Genomic DNA, 27,017 nt, shown 5'->3' with positions numbered 1-27,017 from the left:
GAATTCCCTTCTGTGCTGCTGTGGCACTACCCATTGCTCCCCCCTGAACAGCATGCCTTCCTTGACAGTGATGGCTGCTGTACCATATGGGCCCTCTACTTTCTCCCCTTTTGTGAGTGCATTCAAGACGGCTTTGAGGATGGGATCCCGTACCTGGGCCTGCTTTAGGTCTGGGACCAAGGCTACCCCTTGTGTGCCTCCCTTGTGCCGGATTGTGGCTACCGACCCTGTCTGGTACGGGTCCCAAAACTCTCCTTCCCTAGCTCCATGCTTGGCCAATTCATCTGCCTTTTGATTTCCCTCTCTCAAGGGCTCTGTCTTCGAATGGGCCTTAACCTTATGGATAAAGACCTTCCACTCTTTCCCTACTGCTGTCATGATTTTCTCCAGCAGAGGCTTGATGGCCAGAGGTCTCCCGTCGGCAGAGGTGTATCCCCGACGGGACCAGATGGCCAGGTATTCCGTACACGAATTGCACGTGAACATGCTGTCTGAGCAAATCGTGTATGGGGTAGGGAATTTCTCGTGGTGTCAAAGTCCTGCCACGTTCAACATATTGTAAGGGGTGGTGATTGGGTTGTTTGTCAGCTTCACCTCTGACTCCTTTGAGCAGTTTCAATCGCTCCCACTCCCTTTTGTTCTAGACTTTGGACTTATTTGGGGTTGTAATGAACTTACAACAGACACATGGGTTGGTCCAAAAAATTCAGATCTTTATTTTGAGACAGGATAATATACAATACAATAAAACTTATACTCTAAAAGGGTAGGGAACACTCAGAATATGCGAGGGAGAATTACAATGGACAAAATCCCTCACCCTCCAAACCTCACTATCCTCAATAGGTTGAAATCCAGAGTACCAGGAAATGATGACCAAACGACTTTCTTGACAGATTGTAGAGGTTCACGATTTCGGGGTTCTCCTTAGTTGTGGCAGTTGGGGCCTGCCGTATCCCGGATGTGGTAGAAGACTGCACCTGCGTTGGGTCTTCAGTTTGGGTTTGTCCGCTGATGCGGTTAGTCGTGCTTTTGGATGTATCGGGTAAGCACCCAATTTTCTTTGGTTAGGGCAAGTTTTAGGGTCTTTTGTGTCAAAATTTTACCCAGGGGTAAGTCAGATTAGCCTGTAGAGTGGAAACAAGTCTTTGGTTTTCGAGTTTTTGGCGGTTGGTTTCTTGTTGGTCGCGGTGGCCCAATATTACTTGGTTGGTGGTAATATTGGTGGTTGTTGGTTTCTTTAGGCCTTTGGTTGTCGCGATCTCCATTTCTTCTTCCTTCTCCAAGTCTCCGATCTTGCTGTGTGTTGAGCTGGACTTCTTCTCCGATGATGATCTCTCTGAACTGGCAATGAAAACTGACTGTACTGGCGAGCTGACCGTTGAACTGAAAAGGCAGGCCTCTATTATACTAATTTGAGGCCTGGCTTATCTGACTGCCAAATCTCAGGTTTCTTTGTTAAAGTTGGCAGGCTCATTATTTTTAATCGGTTTTTAAAACTTTAACGAGCTTCAGGGATGGCCCATCTAAACTTAACGAGTTTCGGGGATGGTCCATCGAACCCTTAATTGACTTTTAACTGGTTTCGGGATTGCCTTGAAACTAGTTTAAAAATATAAATCGTTTGGAAATCTCTTTGATTGGTTTTTGGGCTGCTGTTTGATTGTTGGTTCCTGTTGGGCTATGTTCTTTCCTTTGTGTTGCTGGGGGTATGTACTCTTTTATTCATGTACCTTGGCTCTGTGGTTTTTGGCAGGAACAGGTTTTGTTGTCTTTATGTAAAGCCTGGGGTGGCCCAGAACATTCCCAGACTGTCCAATACCCAAACTCGAGGGCCCACCCCACCTCCCCTGTGTCACAGCCTTTCGCAAGTCTGAACATGTCTTTTAAACCAGCCAAATCTTCCTGGGGTTTTTCATTTTAAATCCCTTTGGCCCAATATTCTCCTTCAAACGGTCCAATATCTCTCCTTTCTTCCTTTCGGGAAAATGTGTAATTTCACTCTTTGAATTCTTCTGTTAGGCCCAACCATACATTTTATCCTTTTTACAGATTTCTTCTGTGAAGGTCCATAATCATTTTAAATAAGGTTATTATTCTGTTTTGGGGTTTTGTAGAATTTTGCGAACCTTACACTGGTGGTGGGACATATTGTGAAAGCAGTTAGCAAAGCATATGGGATCTTGGGCTTCATAAATAGAGGTATTGAGTACAAAAGTAGTGAAGTTATGTTGAAACTTTATAAAGCGCTGGGTAGGCCACAACTGGAGTATTGCGTCCAGTTCTGGTCACCACACTTTATGAAGGATGTGAAGGCCCCTGAGAGGGTGCAGAGGAGATTTACCAGAATGATTCTGTGGATGGGGGATCTTAGCAACAAGGACAGTTTGGAGAAGCTGGATTTGTTTTCATTAGAGCAAACGAGGTTGAGGGGTGATTTGATAGTGGTGTTCAAGATTATGACGGGTTTGGATAGGCTAGATGGGGAAAGGCTGTTCCCACTAGTTGATGGTACAAGGACTAAGGGACACAGATTTAAGGTTCTGGGCAAGGGATATTGGTGGGATGTGAGGCAAAACTTTTTACGCAGCTAGTGGTGAGGACCTGGAACTCGCTGTTGACAGAAGTGGTGGAAGCGGAGACACTCAATGTTTTCAAGAGGAGACTGTATAGGCACTTTAGGGAAATAAACTTGCAGGGCTACAGGGAATGGGACTGACTGGTTTGCTCTGCAGAGAGCTGGCATGGACTCATTGGGCTGAATGGCCTCCTTCTGTATCGTTATGACTCTATGACTCGATGATAGATTCCAATAACCTCCTCATAACAGAATAATAATAGGCCTATAATTTCCTGGTTTATCTCTCCCATAATGGAGTGGCATTAGTAATTTCCCAAGCCAAGGGGACAATCCCTGAATCAAGAGAATTTTGGAAGATCCTGACTAAAGCATCTACAATTACCTCACATACTTCTTTTAATACCCTGGGGTGGAAACCATCAGGTCCTAGAGATTTGCCAATCTTCAGTCTCATTATTTTCTCCATTGCTTTAACTTTTTATTATATTAGATCTAGTAAATTTCTCCATTTGATTTAATTTTAGTTTTTTTTGTATCTCTGGTACTTTATATTTTTCCGCTACAGTAAAGGCCGATACAAAGGCCTCGATTTTAACTAACTTGGCGGGTCCATGGTGGTTGACGCTGGTGGTGGGTCCCGACCCCGCTGGTGTCTCCATCCCGAACTCTGACATGACTTTCCCCTGATTGGGTTTGTTAAGCCCGCCTAGCCCTTTTCCCGACCAATTGAAGGAACCAGGGTGACATCAGTTGATGACGCATCATCAGCTGGTTTCGTTAAAGGGACTATGCATAAATTGACTTTGACATTTGTGCTGTCAGTGTTCTACAGCATTGAGGTGCTGCAAACAATGACAAGCACTGCACAAAGCTGCACAGCTACACCCACACTCTCCCATGACTCCCTCCATAAGCTTATGGAGGGAGTCACAGCACACAGGGAGGTTCTCTTCCCTTGCAATGGGTGGAAGAGACCTCCCCAGTAGACCAACGCAGTCTGCTTGCACATTGCACAGGAGGGCACTAGCAGGGATGTCATCAGGAGGACCAGGCTGCAGTGGTGCAAACCTTTCAATGATCTCAGTAGATCACTAAATGTCACTGCAAAGCCACACTCAACCTCATCCTGCTGTGCCACACATCACATCCCGATCACTCTGCCTTCCCTCCCTACACCTGCACATCCTTACTCACACCAACTTACCTTGCACCACCACCCATCCCTCACTATTTACATTATCACTTCCCCATCTCACTAGCCACCCCTCACCCTCACCCTCACATTAATCCAATCATACCAACTAACAACAAACAAGGGTAGGAACTTGTGTGTTTTAGCCAAGGTTCATGTGAAGTTTCTGTTAATATGCTGTCAAACATTGAAATCTGTATTTTCAACACTTTGCTTTCTTGAACAGATTTGTGTGCACCTTTGGAAGTGGCTTAGTGAGTTGCAGTGAATGGTGAGACATAACGGTACCACCTGCAATGCTGATGAGTTTGAAAGGAACGGCTTGGTCATTGTACGGATGCTTTATCGTGTTGTTGTGGGGTGGTGCCAAACTGGCACATCAAATTTCAGCCAGGGTGTGCAGCATCATGTGAAGTAAATGTGGCCATCCCTGGCCTCCCAGGCAACAATTAGCTTGGGTGCTGGTGCAGCATCAGGTGATTGCGGAGAAGGTTGATGGTGTTTTTGGTGCTGCTGGTTTGCCTGATTATGCTGGTTTTGGGGGTGATCGTGGTCAGATTCTAAGGACCAAGGTGAGAGAGTATAAAGTGCACCCATGCTGCTGGAATAGATCGCAGGTGAAGTAGAGCTGACAGAAGTGATCTGTCAATGGTGAGAGAGGTAATGAGGTCAGACTGGATGGAGACTTGTGTAAAGACTTGCAGCCTCCTGAATCTGTAGTGGAAATGCAGTTTAGAGATGCTAGTGCTTATGGGAAGATATCTCAATCAGCTGGGAGCTTTGAGTTGACATTTGAAGCTGTCAACTCATCAGCTGATTCAATGGCCACTGACCTCCCGCCTCAGCTTCACAGACAATGTCTAGGCACAGCGGGAAATGCATGGGAGACCTGAGAAAGTTAAAAAGCTTGGAAAAAAGCATTGTTAAATGGCAGTAAACAAATCACTAATGATTTGAATTGGGTCCCCCGCCGCTGCCTGTTGGGTATACTCAGCACCGGCAGACCCGACATTGGGAAATACAGGTGTGCGCATTTTGACAGCAGGTTCCCGACCCCCCTGTCAATCATTTTAAATTTCACAGCTGACCCGCCACCAATTGGCTCCACTGAGCGCTGGCAAAATTGCAGCCAAAGTCATTATTTAGCAATCTGCCAGTTCTTTATTTTTAATTACAACATAACCTGCATCTGTTATATTCTGTTATATCAACAGGAAATTACAATAAGGAAGAGAAGCAAGGGCTGATTTTCACTGCCTCCACCTGGCAGGAATAGAGTGGTAGCACTCTGATAATCGCCACGCTGAATTACTGCTCTGTTCACATTCCAGATCGGTCCAGCATCATTTCCAACCAGTCCTGGAAATGGGAAGCCAGAGCACCCAAAATTTTAGGTGGCGCCACATGAATGCACGTAAATTGTGGTCCTGTGAGGTATATAGGACCCCAATTCAATTTTCTATTGGTACTAAGTGTGGAATGGCCTTAAAGGGACCGCTGCGGCCCAATCCAGAAACAGCACAGTTAAGTTTGAAGAATGCTCCTCTTGGTCCCTCAAATGTCTTCCAGCCCACTGCCAGAAATGTTGTAGCTTTCCCCCAATTGTTTCCCTCTTCTTTAAATCTTGACTTCTGGCTTGGCTTTGCAGAGGAGCTAATGGATCTCCCACCCTCCCCTCCGTATCAACGAGCTGCTTGTGAGTGCTGGATTAATGCTTTGCAGCTTGCAAATAAGATGCAAGAAAGGACCAAACACCTTGGGCTAGATTTTCAGTTGCTTGCGCCAGCAGTTAGCGCCTTAAGAGAAGTGATTTCCGGGCGCTATGCGTGTAGCGCCCGGGCGCAGCGCAGTTTGCGCCCCGCCCCAAATTAAGTTGCCCGTTAGCGCCGGCGCAAAGTTTAGCGCCCGCCCGGATGCGCGCGCAGAAAATGACGTCACATCCTCGTGCAACACCCTTTGGCCGCCCCGATTGCAAACTTCAGTCGGACCGCCCCATTGTGCGGCGGGCGGCCGGAGCGTTTGGAAAAAGGAACGCAACACAACCAGCGCGGGCCCCGGGGGGCGCTAATTAAAGGGAACGTCCTCTCCAGTATAAAGGCCATCCATTATTTCAGAAAACAGTCTTGTGCAACGCATTTCTGGAGACACAACAAGGAGGATAGCTAACTGGTTTCAAGCAGCAAGAGCCAGGTATTTTTGGACTCAGGCAACAGCGCTGCAAGTGGCCATTTGGAAATTAGAGTGTTTGCCAGGATTTGATGGGGGTTGCATGGGGTGCCAACGCGGAGCTGCAGCTCCATGTCCGTAGGGCTCGCAGACGTATTGTGAGAGGGGCAGCCCTGGCTAGAGGCAGAGGGGGCTACAGGCGTCGGCCACGTAGGCCTTACCCAGTCAGGCTATACCGCCAGCAGCGCTCCTACCTAAACATGAGTGCCGCGCGATGTGTTAAAAGGCTCCGATTCCGGAAGGGGGTGATTGCAGAGATCTGCCACCTGCTTCGCCGAGATCTGCGGCCAAAGCTCAGGTGCAGGACGTCTCTGTCGGTGGAAGTGAAGGTGACAGTGGCATTGAACTTCTATGCCACCGGCTCCTTCCAATACGCTGCTGGGGACATAGCAAACATCTCCCAGTACGGCGTGCATCGCTGCATCCGCCAGGTGACCGAAGCACTGTTCAGAAGGAGAAGCCAATTCATCTCCTTCCCCATGGCCCTGGAGAGCCAGCATCAGCGCGCATTGGGATTTTCCAGACTCGGGGAATTCCCCTTGGTGCAGGGCGCCATTGACTGTACGCATGTGGCTTTGCGGGCCCCTCTGGAGCATGGCGAGCAGTATCGCAACAGGAAGGGCTACCATTCTCTGAATGTGCAGCTGGTCTGTGACCACAAGCAGCGCATCATGGCAGTCAATGCCAGCTTCCCAGGCAGCAGCCACGATGCCTTTATCCTGCGGCAGAGTACTGTGCATGACATGTTCCAGGCACAGCCTCCCCCAAGAGGATGGCTACTCGGGGACAAAGGCTATCCTTTGTGCAACTGGCTCATGACCCCGCTCCGCGCGCCCAGGACCGCTGCTGAAGAGGCCTACAACGAGAGCCATCAAACCACCCGCAACATCATCGAGCTAACTATTGGGGTCCTCAAGCAGCGGTTCCGCTGCCTTGATCGCTCCGGAGGAGCTCTCCAGTATTCGCCGGACCGGGTCTCCCAATTTGTGGTGGTTTGCTGCATGCTACACAACCTGGCTATCCGCAGGACTCAGGCACTGCCACCTGACGTTGGACCAGCACCTCAGGAGGAGGAGCAGGAGGAGCATGAGGAGGAGGAGGAGGAGGAGGAGGAGGAGCAGGAGTACGTTCCCAGGAGGGAGCGACCAGGGCCAAGGGCCGCACGACGCCACCTTATTACACGGTACTTCTAAGCCCCCTGTCAGGGAATGGCCAGGGGCCATGAGGGAAGATGAATGCAGCCGCTCCGCAAGCCCTCAGCCGGCGAAGCCAACAAACACTAAGAAGAACAACCATGGAGACTGCATGAATAAAGATAATTTTTTATTAAACAAAAATGAAAAGCCCTTCCCACATGAATCCCCAAAAACAATAAACGGGCCCCACAAAAAGCCCAACAAACGACTCACTCCCACAAACTGGGGAGGAGCCACTCCACCTTTATTGAAACCGGGCCTCAACGTCGGCCTAACGCAAAAAAAAAGCCCTCCAAAAGCACAACCATGGGCAAAATAAAGATGGCCACCGCCATATTAAAGGAAAGCTGGCCACACCCTCTACTGAGTGGCCCGCGAGGGCGAGACCTTGCCCAGCATTTTGCCTCCCCTGCCCTGCCTGCTGCTCCTTCGCAAGCTCTGCCCAGTGGCTGCTGCGAGGCTGGGGGAAGGCGCCTGAGGCTCAGATGCCCTTCCGCCAGATGCCACTGGGGGGCGGCCTACACGGCGTTTGGGCCTCGAGGGGCCGTCTCCTGAGTGGCGCGCCTGAGCCTGGCCACCATCAGCTGCAGCCGCTTGCCCTTGACGCCCCAGAGGGGGAATGGCGGCGACGGATGGTGCAATGTGGGCCAGCTGGCGTCTGGGATGCGCTGGCTGGTGCTGTGGCGCGGTGGCACTCGGCCGGGCCCGCACTGCAGGATCCGCAGCAATCAGCCGACGGCCGGCTTGCTGGGATGGTCCAGCGCGGCGCCTGCCCTGGCGATGCCTGCCTGAGACAGCGCGTGTGGCAGCAGTGAGTGGCCCTCTGGTCCTGGTGTGCGCGCGCATCACATCCGCCAGGGTCTTGACGGCATCAGTTAGCATGCGGCCAGTCGCGGCAGTTGCTGCCCCGAACTCGCGCACACTGGTCGCCAGCGACTCGATGGCCTCAGGCATGCGCCCCACCACGCTCATGAGCTCCGTGTGGCGCCGGTCCGAGTCGTCGGCCATCTGATCGAGCTTCCGCACCTCCTCCGAAGTGAAGGTGTCCGGACTGGAGTCGCGACTCTCCCGCTGGGGAGGAGGGGGCCGAACTAGGGGACCCTTGCCGCGTTGGTGACGGCGAGTTTGCCGAGCAGCAGCACTCCCCTCTGATCCTTCCCCCCTTTGGGGGGAAGGCCGCGGGCCACGCGCACGGCTGCTGGGTGGCTGGACGCCACTGGTCCCAGAAGCTGCATTGCCCTGCGACAGTTCCTCCAGGCACTCGTCCAGTGAGGAGGTGTCGAGCATTTCCTCCTCTCCTGCGGGACGTGACTGTTCCCCCGAAGGTCCGGCTTGCTCCTCCTCCTCCTCCTGGTTGGAGGTGCTGTCACTGGCAGCCTCAGGGTCCTGGTCGTCACCAGCTGAAAGCAGGAATGCACAAGAGTAGCTTCAGAGTGAGGAGACGGCGTCAGCGAGGGAGTTAGGACTGGTGGGATTCAGCGCATTGGTGGGACAGTGGCAAAGGAGGTAGCTCGGATGGGCCAGTGCGACGCGAGAGGGCCAAAAGGCGAGGTCCTTACCATTGCCGGGCAGTGGAGGGTCGGATACACCGCACGCTGTGGGGACAATCACACGTGCTCCCATGAGCACACACACGCGCTCCTCCAGCCGAGTGAGCTCCTGCAGCTTGGCGCGGCCACCCCTGGCACGGGCCTGGCGATTAAACGCTACTTTAGCCTGCAAGAGAAAGGACGGGCTGTAAGGGCGCAGTGAAGCCCTGATGTAGTGTGCACTGCCTCCCATGGTGGAATAGCTTGGCCAGAGTGAAGCCCTGATGTAGTGTGCACTGCCTCCCATGGTGGAATAGCTTGGCCAGAGTGAAGCCCTGATGTAGTGTGCACTGCCTCCCATGGTGGAATAGCTTGGCCAGAGTGAAGCCCTGATGTAGTGTGCACTGCCTCCCATGGTGGAATAGCTTGGACAGAGTGAAGCCCTGATGTAGTGTGCACTGCCTCCCATGGTGGAATAGCTTGGCCAAAGTGTAGAGTGCCGAATGGCCATTTGATGCTCATGACTGTCCCAATGCTGCTGGCTGAGGGCTGGCCAAAAGGACTTTCAGGTCCCTTTGCCCATCATGTCAGGTGTACATGCAAGAATGAGGAGGAGACTGGAAAGGCTACTCACCCTCACAATCCTGGTCAGATCGTTGTACTTCTTACGGCATTGTGTGTGGGTCCTGGGGGCCTCGCCGGTGAATGTCACCCTCTGGGCGATCTGCTTCCAGGCTTTGGTGTAGTCGTGGTGGGTTGGATTCCTCCCACTGTCTGGAAACAAGATCTTGCGCCTCACCTCCAGAGCTGTGAGCATGATGTCCAGATCACCCTCTGAGAAGCGCAGGGCACGCTGACGGGCCTTCTCTGGCGTTGCCATGACTCCCTGGGGCTGAGCAGTAGTGTTGAGGCCTCTTTGCAAGGCTGCAGTGTGCAGGGCGTGGCAGCAGACTAATTCGTCCCTTCCCCCTTTAAGAGCTGGTCGGCACCACGGGGTCTGCTGTCAGTGCAAAAATGACCGCACCCGTGCTGCGCCCCGCCTGGGCGCTATCCCTCTGGACCGCCGGCTTAGCGCCTAAAGAGAGTAGTGGAACGCCTCTTTTAGCGCTCCACCAACCTCTTAGGGCGAAGCCACTGAATTCCCGGCAACGGGGCGCTACTTTGGGGCGGGCGCTAACTTCGGGCGGGCGCTAAAGCTAGCGCCCCAAAACTGCCTAAACTGAAAATCTAGCCCCTTGCCTCTTGCCAAGGACATTGCTTGGGTGACCAGATTGCTCTGTCCATTGCCTGCCGAATATCTGCTGGTAATGAAAATCAGCCCTGCAGCATCGGGACTCCCCTTTGATATTATTATTTACGAGTACCGCATGGCGAACTTCCAAAATTCCTTAATAGCCATATAGGGTGCATTGGAGATAATACAATCAACATGGGTACACTATTGAATTCAACTGTTCGTGTTCACTTAAATAAGGTTGGCAGGCTTACAATCTGCTCTCACTGTTGGCGTTCTTGGCTTAGGTTCTTCTGTCTTGTCCACGATACATCCAAAGCAAAAGCACCACAAATATAAAAGATTTCTTAACTCGTGAAGCTGGTAACTGTGCTCATGTCTCAGTGATGGATTTTATTTTGCTATAAATATAACTAAATACTGCATAATGAATTCAAGGTTACTTCATGAGGGAAAAATCTTTTTCTTACTTATTTTAGTCAAACCACCACAGTAACTGATTTAGACAATCTTTAATATTCCAACAGTCTGGTTAATCATAAAATAGGAAATATGGAGTAAAAATAACGACTGTAAAGATGAAGTAAGGACTACTTGCTATTGAATTATACAAGGTTGAACTGCAAATATACAATAACATGCACCTTACAGATGCCAAATTACTGTTTTGATCTCATTTTGCATTTAGCTAGGCATGGGATCAACCAAGAACAGGCACAATTGCTCTGGATGTACCTTCACTTGTCTTCAGCTACTTCTTCCAGTTGTGGAAGGAATATTAATTTCACAAATGACTTAAAGGCCATGCCACACCGATTCCATTGGATTTAAGGTGAGAGACCAGGCCGTTCAACACAAGCCCAAAGAAGCTCTTTATAAGCAGTAATTCATATTTTAGGTTCCTGTCATGCCAGTACCCTGCAGGGGTTCTGAAATTCTGTCGAAGGACATTTTAAAAGTGTCTGTCCATACATTGTCTGGAAATATAGGCCCTGGCAGGCAATTCCTGAAGTTAGAGACTATTTGCTGACTCCATGAATGCGAACAGGTGGTGGTCACAATTAAATGTCCATCAGGAGGGGGAGGGTTCATCATAGCTTTTGATATTAAGACATTTACACATATTTTATCATGAAAACAAGTCTCATTTACATGTCTAGCATTGACACATGGTTTACGCTTTGCTAGTTAACTACACATGAGTACACTTTTTCTCTCACTGTCAGGTACTAAAGGCAGCTTACCCACAACTGCTTGGTAACCTTGGGTGCTGTAGATACTTCAAGTAATTTATTGTGCAGTCAGCAAGCACAGAATTTCTGATGTAGAAGTGATACAACCCCATGCTATTTCTGCTGCTGGATGTCAACGTCCATTTGAATCTAGAGACTTTTGTATGATGAGACCGTTCCTGACTGAGCATTGCCACTACTAATTTATTTTGAGCTCATGCTGAAGAAGCACTAAAACGCATTGCACTAAGTTGATTTATACATTTTTAACAAGCATTACTGGAAATTTTGAATTAACTCGCTTACACCTTAAATATTAATAAAGGCTTAGCACACCATGTGGTTGAAATATTAAGGTCAGATCACACTATTCAAATAGTTGTGACATTGCTTTCACTATTCCATGTGTACAGTATGATATTTGAGTAGAACTGAAATGATGGAAATATTGTTAGTCTTACATGTTACATATTCCATGGATCAAATAAAGATAGACATTTTGTCAGAAGAGGGGGTCTGTGTCATCACGGAAATGTTATAATGATTAGCTATAGCAAAATAAAATATTTGTGTTCTTTCCAAACACCGACTGATTTTAGCTCTACTTTACATCCCTCACGGAGGTCGTGAGCCACCTGACAGTAAATGCCACAGCCCTGACTGAGACAGCTGGGGATAGAAAACAACACCCCTTATCTGCATCGGATTAGCAATCTGTCAGCTCAACATAATGAGCACAAAAATAACCTGCTTTTTAACATTTTTAAAAATAAGTTAGTCTTTGCATTTCTGCCGTACACGTGGGAGCAAAACTGTAATTGTGCTTGTGAAGTTCTTACATCATTGCCTTGACTTTCCTTTTAAGAATTCATTCTTGCCCAGGCTGTAACCTTCTATCCTGCAGATCCACCATGTGCAACACAGGAGGAGGAACATGATGATGACGCTGAAGAGGCTGATCAGGACGGAGCACCCAGGAGCGGCAGCTGCCTGAGATGACCATCTCTCAGGCTGGCAGCACATGCCAGGCCTCCAGCAAGTTCCCTCTCAGCATTACACCAGTGGAATGTGCGAGGTGACACCAAGCTGCCCAGGAGCATGCCGACATGAGATGAGGGTCACCTCAGTCCCGTCAATCTTCTGTACATAAGAACATAAGAAATAGGAGCAACAGTAGGCCATTCGGCCCCTCAAGCCTGCTCCGCCATTCAATAAGATCATGGCTGATCATCGACCTCAACTCCACTTTCCTGCACTATCCCCATATTCCTTGATTCCCTTAATATCCCAAACTCTATCAATCTCTGTCTTGAATATACTCAACAACTGAGCCTCCACAGCCCTTTGGGGTAGTGCATTCCAAAGATTCACCACCCTCTTAATGAAGAAATTTCTCCTCATCTCAGTCCTAAATGGACAATCACTTATTCTGAGACTGTGACCCCTGGTTCAAGACTCCCCAGCCAAGGGGAACATCCTCCCTGCATCTACCCTGTCAAGCCCTGTAAGAATTTTGTATGTTTCAAAGAGGTCATCTCTCATTCTTCGAACTGCTAGAGAAGAGAGGCCTAGCCTACTCAATCTCTCCTCATAGGACAATTCCCACATCCCAGGAATCAGTCTAGTGAACCTTCGTTGCACTCCCTCTATGGCAAGTATATCCTTTCTTAGGTAAGGAGACCAAAACTGTACACAATACTCCAGTTGTGGTCTCACCAAGGCCCGATATAATTGCAGTAAGATGTCTTTACTTTTATTCTCAAATCCTTTTGTAATAAAGGCCAACATACCATTTGCTTTCCTAATTACTTGCCATACCTGCATATTAACTTTCAGCGATTTGTGTACAAGGGCACCCAGGTCCCTCCGAACATCAACATTTCCCAATCTCTTATCATTTAAAAAATGCTCTGCTTTTCTATTTTTCCTACCAAAGTAGATAACTTCACATTTCTCCACGTTATATTCTATTTGCCATATTCTTGGCCACTCACTTAGCCTGTTTATATACCCTTGCAGCCTCTTTGCACCTTCCTCACAACTTACATTCCCACCTAGCTTTGTATCACCAGCAAACGTGGTTATATTACATTTGGTCCCCTCATCCAAATATTTGATATTGTTTGTAAATAGCTGAGTACCACACCAGCTACAGCCTACCAACTCGAAAATTGCTCGTTTATTCCTACTATCTGTTTGCTGTCCGTTAACCAATCCTCAATCTATGCTAGTATATTACCCCCAATCCCATGAGCCCTAATTTTGTTTAATAACCTCGAATGCCTTCTGAAAATCTTACATCCACTGGTTCCCCTTTATCTATCCTGCTAGTTATAACCTTAAAAAACTCTAACAGATTTGTCAAACATGATTTCCCTTTCATAAATCCATGTTGACTCTGCCCAATCCTATTATTATTTTCTAAGTGCCCTGTTACCACACCCTTAATAATAGATTCTAGCATTTTCCCTACTACTGATGTCAGGCTAACTGATCTATAGATCCCCATTTTCTCTCTCCCTCCTTTCTTAAATAGTGGAGTTAAATTTGCTACCTTCCAATCCGTGGGAACCATTCCAGAATCTATGGAATTTGGAAGATGATAACCAATGCATCCACTATCTCTATAGCCACCTTTTTTAAAACCCTAGGATGTAGGCCATCAGGTTCAGGGTATTTATTGGCTTTCAGTCCCATTAATTTCTCAAGTACTATTTCCTTACTAATACCAATTTCTTTCAGTTCCTCATTCTCACCAGAACCTTGGTTCTCCACTATTTGCAAAATATTTTTTGCGTCTTCTTCCATGAAGACAGACAGGAAGTATATGTTTAATTTCTCTGCCATGTAGGGGGTGGCGGGTGTGGCGCGTGCGCCCAGTCAGTTATGCCCCTGACTGTTGGTGAGCGGTTCAAATTGCTCCTACGCCCCTGGGTTCTAGACACCGGACTTAGGTACAGGTGGCGATAGAGAAAAACTCAATAGACAAGTGGTTTGGATGTAAGAAAACCAAGATTTTATTAAAACAGAAATTATAACAATCTTATGAGAAGTTACTAGTATAAAAATACAGGCAAATACAAAATAACTATACTTACACAGGGAATGGTGAACACACGGCACATCGAAGGAAAACAAACTACATTAACAATCCCCTTATCCTTATCCCACCCCCTACACCTAACTAGATTAAGCTATGAGGGGCCAGAATTCATGCTCACCAATCCAAAGCAAAGCCAACTGTTTACCGAATGCAGGTTTTGAGGTTGGTTTTCTGTCCTCTTAGGTACCCCGTCACCACGTGGTCTTCAGGGGCGCAGTGCTGGAGCTGCTGCTGCGACACACCTTCTTCTCCTCTGCTGCCGCCATCGTCTCGTCGTGATGGGTTCTCCACTTCTTCTCTCTCGGGCGGTCGTCGGCCGTAACGTTGTGCCTATAGGGCAGTTGGCAATTTTTACTGCCTAGATTTTCCTACCCAAGCGTAAGAACGCCAGTATACTCGTCGTGGCGTGGACACCTGCGTTTTTGCAGTGTTCAACAAGATGTTCGTCTCACCAAGCGCCAGCTTATAACTAGACGCTTGACCTCATCAATATGTTTTTCGCTGCCCTGCTCTGCTCTTATCGAGTGGTTACCTTCGTCTCTTTTCATCTCGTCTCGTTCGGTTACGATACAAGTACTGGACTGCATACTCACTTTCGCCTCGCCCCTTTTTGCGGCCTGGGCATCCTGGATGGCTATGGACTCGGGTCTCGTTTCCCTTCCCTGCAACTTGTATGGTGTAATTGGTTGCTGAAACTCTGCTACGGGGAGTGAGGAGTGATCCAGCCACGAGGCCAGGTCATGAGTATGAGTGGCGGCAGCCCAAGACCAGACGAGGGGTCAGAGTCAAGAGCACAAGAGTCAAATGTCCAGATAGTGATTGCTACCCAGGGCCCACAGTTATACTCCTTTCGAAGCTATTTATCTGCGCGCCAAATCAGGTTAGTTCATTGTTCCAATTTTGGCGGGCTGGTTTAAATGATTATAGCAATCTATACTAACTGATTTTAGATGGCCGTTTATCGCACTTAATGGCCTGATGTCCGAGCTGTATTGTTATTAATGCATTCTAATCGGCCTGTCCAGCCTTGACGGCTCCCATAAGCTGTTTCCGATTAATTATGCAGATCACTCAATGGCCTCAAGTATAGGCCTAACTGGTTTTGATCTGTCTATGATCTGGCGTAATGCATATTCAATGTTTGCTGCCTGTTTTCCAAAATACAAAGTCCTTTTTCACAGAAACTGCATTTTAGGTTTTGATTTCCCCAAAAGCTGCTTGTGCTGCCACAGAGTCTTGCAGGCTTTTGGTCACGAGGTGCGGACACCATCTTTTGGGTACCCTTTTTAAAATGTCCATGCAGGGTCCCTTTTATTAAAAATTTTGGGGGAATGTGGGAATTTTGCAAATCTTACACTCCCCCCTGTGATACTAAAACTTGCTTGAAGTATCATTCTTACAAGGTGAGCAAAATTTCCTGACCCTCCAAAGTCAACCTTCCCCTGTAATTACCTATCGAATACACCCATGACACATGCACTTCCCATTCCACTAAAATGTAGTGTACATAAGCATACATAGGACAAATTACAGACTTATACACACATCCAAGCATGGACGGGGTCCAACACCCCTGCACCACTTGGTACACATAAATCTTTATTAAACGCGTCGCAAAAAGAAAAATCTTTATTAAAACAACCAACATAAAAAAAACAACAATCTTTAATCAAAAATACAAGGAAAAGACTCAAACGGGTGTATCTCCCCCCACCTTCACATAATGTTCCTTCCAGATCTTCTGGTTTCGGAATTCTAACAGCTGACCCTTTCCCTTACATTGAATGCAAACTAGATACAACACTATCCCTAACTGGCAAACCACGAGAATGTGGGAAGCCAGTCTGATCCACGAAGGGACCTCTATGTTATTGAAAATGTCCCACCAGGGTGGAATCACAATATCCAATATCTTAGCCCCTATCTCTACTGTTTTCTGCTCTAGAGTGTAAAAATGTTTCTGCGAAACTATAACGGCTTTGAGTATTTTGGTAAGGTGTTCAGGGAGAGGGGGAATTTTGAAGGCGAAATGCGCTACGTACTTCTGCAAATTCGTAAAATTCTCCTTCACAGTGAGGTGAACAGTGGAGGGTTCAGGAATGGGAACAATTGCTCCTGGGCCACTTGAACTTCTGCCTCAGGTTTAAAACAGAAACTGCTGTCACTGACTGGACACCAGCTATGCTGTCCATGCTGGTAGTGGGACACGCCGGTGGTGAGACAATATGTCCCACCTCCTATATATGCTACCTGCAGGGGAACATGGCCTTGTGCCATTGCCTCCATGGTACAATTTATAAGTTTCGCGCCAGCAGCTCTGAACCCACACTGTGGTTTTGAATAAGCATTCAAGTGCTGGGGACACAGGATTATGTGTGCTCCCTGGTTCTGGCACCCTGAGAAGTCAGTAGTGTCATAGCGCGCTCCCACTTTATGACATAAGGTGGGACCACTGTGAAATGAATGTGCGCACCCCTTGAATGACTCCAATGTTCTCAACCCTGTATACCGGCATGTGTCGGGCTGTCCTACCCATGACCGGCATCCTAAGTACTGCTCCCATGATCGTGTGGTTGGACCACCCACAATCCACGGGGACTGGGTAGGCTTCGGAAGCTAGCCGGTGTTGGCACGGGCTTAATGCATTCGCAAATGGGTGGAGGGCTGCGAGGTGCTTGTTGCTGATCCAGGAGGGGATTAAACCCTGTTTTAAATCCTCCAGATTGCTGCGGCCCTCACCCAGCAACCATGCCCCGTATAGCACGCACACCTCATTCGGCGCAGCCTGGTCAGAAGCATTTCTGTCCTCCCTTATGAGGGCATTTACCATCTTTGCATGCTTTTCCAACTCCACTATGATCTCCTTTAAATGGACCATCGTGGCCTGATCCTCATGCAACTGCGAGCCCACTACCTTGTTCTCATCCATTAATTTCTTCCTTAACTTTGTTTTTAAACCATTTATCTGGGTCTGCAGCTCTATGTCATCCAATCTGTTGATGACAGAGGACCCAGTATTAAACGCAGTAAAAACATTATTCCATACTCCCCTTCTTTGCCTCCCTGCATTACCCAAAAACTCTCGGTGTGTGGTGTACAGTTCGGTTTTGTCCACATGGGCGAAATCGAACTCGTAAAATTTCTTGAACATGTCCTTTAATAGAGCCTGGTATAGCTGCTCTGTCTCTTTGGGACACCACTCCGGTAAATGTACCTCGGTGAGATTTAAAATCACGGAGGCTACCGCGTAGTGCACCCCCTGGTACATTACCTGATCCGTAGGCACCAATACCAGCCCATTCCCTGGTCCTTTGGTGGTGGTGGGGCACCCTTCCCTGGATATCCTTGCCACCGGCGCCATGGGCGGGGGCTTACGGGGGCAGGTTACAAGCTCAGTGGCGTTGACTGGGATCGGGGAAAATGGGACCGCACACGCCTTCAGGCTGGTATCCCACTTCATCCCCTCCCCGGCGTCGTGCCACTGTCAGTGGAAAATAATGCATATGCCTGAGGGGCAGACCTCCTTTGACCCCCACATACAGATGTAAATCCCTTGATCCGGTTCCCACCACTTGTCCCAACACAAAATTACTCCCCCATGAGTCCCTGTAATCGTCCGGTGGGTGTTGTTCCCCAACTGTTCTCACTTGACTGTGGGGTTTCTCACATCTTTGCTCAGTTTTCTAAGCCACCACCACCTATCCAGAGGAATGTGTCCCTTGCATGTTAAACATACACGCTTCCCAACGGTGACGCTGACCCTCGTGGTAACGACCCATACCCTGGGGCACAGGAGGGAGGCCTCCCCGTACGTGAACCCGGATTGGACCCCAGACATCCTGGCCACCTTCCCTCGTGGACGTAGACAGCGATTTAGTCCACCGCTTCCGTCGGTCGCTATGGGTGCTCTATCTCCCGAGCACCCGTAGATGAGGGAGCCTTCTACATCGCCCCACTTTTCCAGGCTCAGTCCCAGCAGGGCGAGTAGGATTATGATCACCTTCATCCGACAGTGTTTCTGTAACAGATACAAAACATACAGCCAGGTCCCCAAGAGATTCTCTGGCTTGGGTGAAGCATGGTCGAGCCTTGCAGCCTCGACTCAAATACACACTCTTAGCAGATTCCTTACTTAATTAACATTACCCATCACCTTATTTAACTTAAGCCAAAACACCCAATCTTAAGCTAAATACCTAAACTTAACATTATAAACTTACATTACCTAATCTATATACATCCGCCGCCCGTCTCCGGGCGGCCAGGCTAATTCTTGGTTGGACTGTGGCACACTGCTACCTCCGGCATGACCGCACCGTCCTGCACTGTTGGTCGCTCGCAGCCCATGGCTGCTGGCTGAGGACTTCTGTCCTTGGACCTCCCCCAGACTCAAGGGGCGGCCCTTGCTAACTTGGGAGTTGGTGACCATGGCTTTCTCGGCTGGGGCGTCCGTGGGGACCTTCTGGGGACTTTGGCGGGTGGGGCTTTCTTGGCCGGTGGGCTTTTAACCCGAACCGCTGCTCCCTCAGGCTTGACCTCTCCCGAACCTGGGCTAGGGGCAGGTAACTCTTCGCAGCCTGCTGCTACGAGCTGAAAGTGTCCGCCCCCAGGTCCCATGGCTGGGTCCGGGGCGGGGTTTTCGACCTCAGGTCCCTCCGCCTCTATACCAGGGTTGGAGGCGGCGTTATCGCCCTCAGGTCCCTCCCCCTAGCGTGGATCCCAGAAGAGCGGGTGAGTGTCCCAATCGATGGGCGGGATGGGCCCTCCATTTAAACAAGCCACAGCGCCTGCCTGTGCAGTCTGTGAACTCGCTCCTGCTGCAGGCTGAGGATCTTTATCCTCAGACCTTACCCCAGCTGGCTATTTTCCCTTTCCAGGTTTAAACAGCTTGCACTGGTTGATATGAAACCATTTTGTACGCCGGGGCATCTTCACGGCATATACCATGGGGCTGGCTCTATCTACAATGCTGTAGGGCCCCATGTACAATCGTTCCAAACTCCCTACTCAGGCATAGTTTCTCACCATGACCTGATCTCCTACCTCCCACTCGTGGTGCTTTCGGGCTTCGAGCAGCAAACGGTTACTCAGATGCTGCCTTCCCATGTTGCCAGCCGCCTGCCCATGGACCTGTTTCAGGTGCTCAAAGAGGTTTCGGGCGAACCTGTCCCGGTTTACCTCTCTGAGCTGACCCTCTGTGAGCACCGGGGCTAGTACATGGGTGGGGGTCTGCATAACCCTGCCAGTCATTAGCTCGTGCGGGGAGTACAGCGTGCTTTTCGACTGGCTGGCCCGGATCCCCATCAAAACCAACGGTAGGACCTCGACCCATTTACGGGGCGAGTCCACCGTCTCCTTCCTTAACCTTTCCTTTAGGGTCTGGTTCACACGTTCCACAATCCCTGATGACTGGGGGTTGTGGGCCACGTGCCATTTCCCCTCAATGCCTAACAGCATAAGGGTGTTCTACATCACCTGTCCGGTGAAGTGACTCCCTTGGTCGGACTCCACATACTGTGGTAGTCCCCGCCGCAAGAACACTTCCCAGACCAGGATCCTGGCAGTACCCAGAGCTGTGGCTGTTCTGCAGGGGAAGGCCTCTACTCATTTGGTAAACACGTCCACCAGGACTAGGCAATATTTATAGCCTCCCTGGGCGGTGGGCAGGGGTCCGATTTAGCCGACATGTATCGACTGCCATGGTCCCTCTACCCTCCTGATGTGCCCCATAGGAACCATCCTTTTGTGGGGGGTTGGGGTTATTTGCAGCGCACACAAGACAGCCTGCACAGAACTTGCGGACATCGTCCCTGAGTCCCAGCCACCATCCCGCCTGTTCCACCCGCTGCCAGGTGTCTCTCAGGCCCGGGGTGTCCCGCTCCTGGACCCTCGTGGGCCAGTTGAAGGAATTCCCTCCGGTGCTGCTGCGGCACAACCCACTGTTCCCCCCGGAACAGCATGCCCTCTTTTACGGAGAGGGTTGCTGTGCCGTACAGACCCTCTACCCTTTTTCCCTTAGTCACTGCACTGAGGACCGCCTTGAGGACGGGGTCTTGGGCTTGGACCATCTTAAGGTCCGGGGCTAAAGCTACCCCTGCACTCCCTTGGGTCCCGTCCCTACTTCTGACTGCTGCCATGGGTCTGGACCAAAATGGGTCCCAGAAAGTGCCTGAGCGGGCACCCTCCTTGGCGAGCAAGTCAGCCTGCTGTTTGCCTTTGCCGCGGGGTTCTGTGGAGGAATGGGCTTTCACCTTGTGGATGAAAACCTCCCCTTCCTCCCCCACTGCTGCTAGGATCTTTTCCAGCAGGGGCTTTACTGTGAGGTGTCTCCCGTCAGCGGAGGTGTATCCACGGCAGGAGCAGATGGCCGGGTACTCCATACACGAATTGCACGTGAACATGCTATCCGAGAAAATTGTGTAGGGGGTGGGGAAGATTTTGGGGTGTGTAACAACATACACAACCACGGACAGTTCAGCCTGATGGGCGCTCATGGTGCTGGGGAGCTTAATCGCCAGGGCAATGTTTGCCGCTGGGTCATGAACTCCACACCCCGTGAGACGCTCGCCAGCAGATAACGTGCTGGAACCGTCTACATAGATCTCACGGCCTGTGGGATGTATCCCGGCCCGTAAACCTATGTTCACTTCCCAAACCCCTTCTATGGAACACCGGTGGGCTGTTCCAGGATATACCAGGTTGGCTGCAAGCTTTGGCTGACAGAGACCCTTCACCCTAAGATCCATCTGTGAGAGGAGCAAGGTCCAGCGGACAATGCGAGCATCCTTGATCCTCCCATCCAGAAGCATCTGGGTGGCTGTGTGATGGGTGAGGAGGGTGATGGGAGAGGTGTCTGTGAAGATCAGTGATCTTTTCACAGCCCAATATGTGGCCAAAAGGTGCCGCTCACAGTTGGAGTAGCTCCTCTCCACATCCGTGAGTATCCTGGAGGAGTAGACCACCGGCCTCAGCCGGCCGTGCCGCTCTTGGAGCAGCACAGCCCTCAGGCTGTCCCCGCTGGCTGCTACCTCCAGGAAAAACTCTTTCCCCCCATCTAGGTCCCCCTAGAGCTGGTGCGGTCTGCAAGTCTTTCTTGAGCCTGACAATGCTGCCTGTCAACCCTCATCCCACTGCCACTCCACTCCCTTGTGTAGGAGTCGGAGCAGAGGGGCTGCGGTGGCCGCATAGTCTTCAATAAAGTTTCTACAGTACCCAGTTAGCCCCAGAAATGACCTCACACCCGTTATTGTGTTGGGGACCGGTAACTCTTGTACCGCTTCTCTTCTAGCCTTATCTATGGCCCTTTCTCCAGCGCGCACGGTCAGACTGAGGAATTTCACCTCCCGATGGCCGATCTGTGCTTTCTTGGGGTTTACCTTGAAACCCTTCTGCCCTATCAGCTCCAGCAGTTCGGCCAATAGTGGGCCATGCTCCTCTTTTGAATCGGTGAAGAGAAGCAGTTCATCCACATATTGGACCAACTGTCTGGGCTGGCTAAAATCCTTTAAACTGTTTGCCATGCACTGATAGAAAATGCTGAGGCTGTTGTGGAAGCCCTGAGGCAAGCAGTTCCATGTGTACTGTTGATCTTTAAATGTAAAGGCAAGCTTGTACTGATCCTCCCTCCTTAACGGGATGGACCAAAACCCGTTGGAAATATCCAGCACCATGAAAGTGGTCGTGGATGCTGGAATACTTCCTATCAGGTCGGCAACTGCTGCTACTGTGGGTGCACAGGCTGGGATGTTACTATTGAGCACTCGATAGTCCACTGTGGCCCTCCAGGAATTGTCCGGCTTTCTAACCGGCCACAATGGAGAATTCACGTGGGTAGCTATCGGTCTCAGAACTCCCTGCTGTACTAACGAGGACATGGCTGCTTTCATGCCTGGCTCTGCTTCCCTGCGGAAGTTATACTGTTTCTGTGGTCGGGCCATGGGGTCCCCGTCTACGCTAACCTCAAACTATTTGACCCTCCCGCAGTCATGTTTGTGAGTAGCAAATGTGGCCAGGTGGGCCTGCACAAATGCCTGGAACTCCTGTGGGCTGTACTGACCATAAGCTCGAGGTTATAACCCTCTTTGGGCTTCATGAGGCATAGGGTCCACTTCCCTTCCTTTCCTGGGATCACTACTACCTCACCGTTCTTTACTTTACCTGCCCCCCATAAGCAATGATTCCACAAATCTACTAGGTCCACTTAGAGCAGAGCGGTCCTAACCGAATGGCGAGCGGGATGGAAAACGAGCCAGCCTGTTCTTTGCCTGTGAACCCCGACAGACTGTATGGGACTCCGTTAGAGAGAGGCGAGGTGGTGGGATTAGCTGAGTAGACCACGGTGCATAATGCCCCCGTGTCCAACAGATATGTCCCCATCACATTTCCTACCTCCATCTCCAAGAGGGGCCTTTTCCATTCATCGTATCGGAGGGAACACAGGTAAACAGGCTGCACTGGCTCTAGTCATGGCTGTGGGTTGGATGGGGCTGATGGGGTCAGATCACCAGTAGCAGCTGCTACTCTCCACTGGCCAGTGAATAAGGACCTCATGGTGTCCAAAAGTGACTCGACCTCTGCGGGAGGGATTCCTGCCCCCACCTTTTGGGCTGGGGCTGTGGAATTCTTTCCCTTGTTATCTTTCCAAGGGTTTTTGCACTCCTTCCGCCAGTGACCATCCTTCCCGCACCCGTAACAATTGAGCTTTTTGCTCGAAGGGTTATTCCCTTCCTGATGCCACTCCTTCCTACCCTGTCCGGGTTTTACCTCATGCACCTTCCCTTTAGGTGGGTGTGCATCGGTTCACCTACCGTTCTTATAGGCTAGGGTCAACTGTCTGATCACTATGAGTTTGGTGGCCAGGGGATTCCTAGGGTCGAACCAGACTTCCGCCTTGGCCCGGACCTGTGGCAAGCTGTTTGCCACCAGGCAGCGGAGCCAGTGGGCCAGATGATCCCGGTCCAGGAATGCCCGGTTAGGTGCCCCTGCACAGGCACTCCTATATACCGGCCATAACCTGTCCACGAAAGCCTGCGGGGTTTCCCCTGCGAGCTGCACTATCTTCTCCACACAGGAGAAAGGACTTCCCTCATTCAGCCCCATGGCCTCCAGAACTTCATCCCTGAGCTCCGCATACCTGCTCTGCCCCCTCTTACACTCATCAGAGAGGGATTGCAGGAGCTTACTCTCCAAAGAGGACAGCAGCATTTTAGCCTGTTCAGCATCATCGCATTCGTTGATGCTGGCTGCCTGTTCCACTTCCCTGAAGTCGACCGAGGAGTCTCCTTTCTCGGTGAGCTTTGGGATATGGCTCAACATAGCCCTATGCTGTTGGGTGCTGTAGGGTAATGCAAACTGGTTTTGGAGGGGTCCCTCTTCCTCGCCATTAACGGGTGGGCCGAACATCCGATGCCGGGCTGGGCACATCGGTCCTGGTTCCAGCCCCTCTTGCGGGGGTTGTTCCACATCCGCTTCTACCCCTGACTTCACCCCCCCCTTGCTGCCAGACCTCAATAAAACCTGGCGCTAAGAGTGGTGGTCGTGGGACCTCCTGTTCCTCAACCGGGTCGTCCCTTGGCACTGCCTGTGGTGTCTGACCCGTTCTCCCCAGGTTCCCTGTAAAGTCGAGCTGGGCTGCCTTCGGGCTTATGATGCACACCATGCCCTTTGCCCTCTTTAGGGCAAGGCTCAGATTCTTTATCTGTTCCTGGCAGGGGCAATGATCTGCATCATCAAACCCCTGCTTGCTCGCTAACTTATAGCCTGCCTTTACCTCCTGTACTTTCTCTTCCTGTTCCCTAATCTGCCTTGCCAAGCAGGCGTTCTTCTCCCGCAACCTTAACTCATTTCCCTTGGCCTCGGTGATTTGGCACCATAGGTATTCCAACTGGGCCTTGTGTTCTCCCATTAAATGCACTCTCTCCTCATTCAGGGCCTGCAAAGCTACTAACAACTTTTCCCCTGCTAGAGCCTTATCCTGGATCTCCAGGGCTGACTCCCTCAGCTCGACCGCCTGTGCTGCAACGAACCTGTCCAAAAGCTGGACCTGCTTTTTGAAACACATCAGCCAGACTGCCTTCTCTAAGGACTTCTTGTTTTCCTTTCCCTCAGTCTACTTAGCTGCTGCATCTACCGGATGCCCAGCCCTTAACAGAGTGGTGATCCACTTCTTAGTGATATTCACCTTGCTAAACACATAATCAGAAATCCTTTCCTCCATCATGGTTTGCTCATCTGAACCATTGTCTACTGTATCGCAACCCTGTTGCCGGAGTCCTGCCGCGGTCGCCATTTTCTGTAGGGTGTGGCAGGTGTGGCGCATGTGCCCAGTCAGTTATGCCCCTGACTGTTGGTGAGCAGTTCGAATCACTCCCATGCCCCTGGGTTCTCGACACTGGACTTAGGTACAGGCAGCGATATAGAACAACTTGAGTAGACAAGTGGTTTGGATGTAAGAAACCCAAGATTTTATTAAAACAGAAATTAAAACAATCTTATGAGAAGTTACTAGTATAAAAGTACAGGCAAATACAAAGTAATTATACTTATACAGGGAATAGGGAACACACGGCACATTGAGGGAAAACAAACTACATTAACCCTTATCCTTATCCCACCCCCTATACCTAACTAGATTAAGCTATGAGGGGCCAGAATGCATGCTCACCAATCCAAAGCAAAGCCAGCTGTTTAACGAATGCAGGTTTTGAGGTTTGGTTTTCTGTCCTCTTAAGTACCCCGTCGCCATGTGGTCTTCTGGGGCGTGGTGCTGGAGCTGCTGCTGCGACACACCTTCTTCCCCTCCGCTGCCGTCATCGTCTCGTCGCGATGGGTTCTCCTCTTCTTCTCTCTCGGGTGGTCGTCGGCGGTAACGTTGTGCCTATAGGGCAGTTGGCAGTTTTTACTGCCAATGTTTTCCTACACAAGCATAAGAACGCCAGTATACTCGTCGTGGCATGGACACTTGCGGTTTTGCAGTGTTCAACAAGATGTTCGTCTCACCAAGCGCCAGCTTATAACTAGACGCTTGCTCTCACCAATATGTTTTTCGCTGCCCTGCTCTGCTCTTATCGAGTGGTTACCGTCTTCTTCGTCTCTTTTCTTCTCATCTTGTTTGGTTAATATACAAGTCCTGGACTGCCTACTTGCTTTCGCCTCGTCCATTTTTGCAGCCTGGGCGTCCTGGATGGCTATGGACTCGGGTCTCGTTCCCCTTCCCCGCAATTGGTATGGTGTAATTGGCTGCTGAAACTCTGCTACGGGGAATGAGGAGAGAACCCGCCACGAGGCCAGGGCATGAGTACGAGCGGCGGCAGCCCATGACCAGATGAGAGGTCAGAGTCAAGAGCGCAAGAGTCAAGAGTCCAGAGAGTGATTGCTACCCGAGGCCCACAGTTATACTCTTTTCGAAGCCCCTTATCTGCGTGCCAAATCAGGTTAGTTCATTGTTCCAATTTTGGCGGGCTGGTATAAATGATTATAGCAATCTAAACTAATTGTTTTTAGATGGCCGTTTATCACACCTAATGGCCTGATGTCTGAGCTGTATTGTTATTAATGCATTCTAATTGGCCTGTCCAGCCTTGATGGCTCCCATAAGCTGTTTCCAATTATTTATGCAGACAACTCAATGGCCTCAAGTATAGGCCTAACTGGTTTTGATCTGTCTACGATCTGGCGTAATGCATAGTCAATGTTTGCTGTCTGTTTTCCAAAATACAAAGTCCTTTTTCACAGAAACTGCATTTTAGGTTTCAATTTCCCCAAAAGCTGCTTGTGCTGCCACAGAGTCCAAGCATTTAAATTATGCAGGCTTTTGGCCACGAGGTGCGGACGCCATCTTTTGGGTACCCTTTTTAAAATGTCCATGCAGGGTCCCTTTTATTAATAACTTTGGGGGAATGTGGGAATTTTGCGAATCTTACAGCCATTTCTTTATTCCCCATTATAATTTCTCCTGTCTCACCCTGTAAGGGACCCACATTTACTTTTGCATTTTACATACCTATAGAAGCTTTTACAATCTATCTTTATGTCACTCGCTGGTTTACTCTCATTCTATTTTCCGTTCCTTTATCAATTTCTTGGTCCTCCTTTGCTGAATTCTAAAATCCTTCCAATCCTCAGGCTTACTATTCTTTTTGGCAACATTATCGGACTCTTCCTTTAATCTAATATACTGTTGGAGTCGACAGAAATCAACAGGCTGAGACTTTTCTTTGAGCAGAAACAAAATGGCCTAGAAATTCAGTTTGGGGCGGCCAGCTCGCTCGCGCCCAGAAAGTACCGCTGCGCGCGGAGCGACTTGCGCCCGCTGGAAATTCAGTTTCAGCGCCCCAACTCGAAGGCGGCCGCTATTCAAGGGTTTCGGCGCCCCCGCTTGGGGCGCTGAAACTGAATAACGGCGCGCTAGGTGCCGCAGCGCCACCCGCTGCGGAGCGGCAGGCTACAGTACTGCAGGCCTTCCTCCCTCTCTTAAGGGGGAGGTGCCTGCAACAGTGAGATCGCCACTCGCTAGTGCCGGCAAATGAGCCCGGCACCACGGAGAAGTGCCGGGCTCCCGGAAAACAGCCGGCAATGCCGCGGGGGGGGGGGTGGAGGAGGCCGGGGAAGGAGGTGCGGGCAGGCGGCCGCCGAAAAAGCGGCCGACCGCACCTCCGCCTTAACTCGCCCCACTAAAGCTACAGGACGGCCCCGTTTTCTGATCGCTGTTTGCGGCCACTGCGGA

Source organism: Somniosus microcephalus, chromosome 1 (assembly GCF_052327205.1).
Source record: "Somniosus microcephalus isolate GS21.2 chromosome 1, FLI_Smic_1.0, whole genome shotgun sequence".
NCBI lineage: Eukaryota > Metazoa > Chordata > Chondrichthyes > Squaliformes > Somniosidae > Somniosus > Somniosus microcephalus.
The sequence above is the reverse complement of the archived record's forward strand: the minus strand, read 5'-3'. Positions refer to the sequence as shown.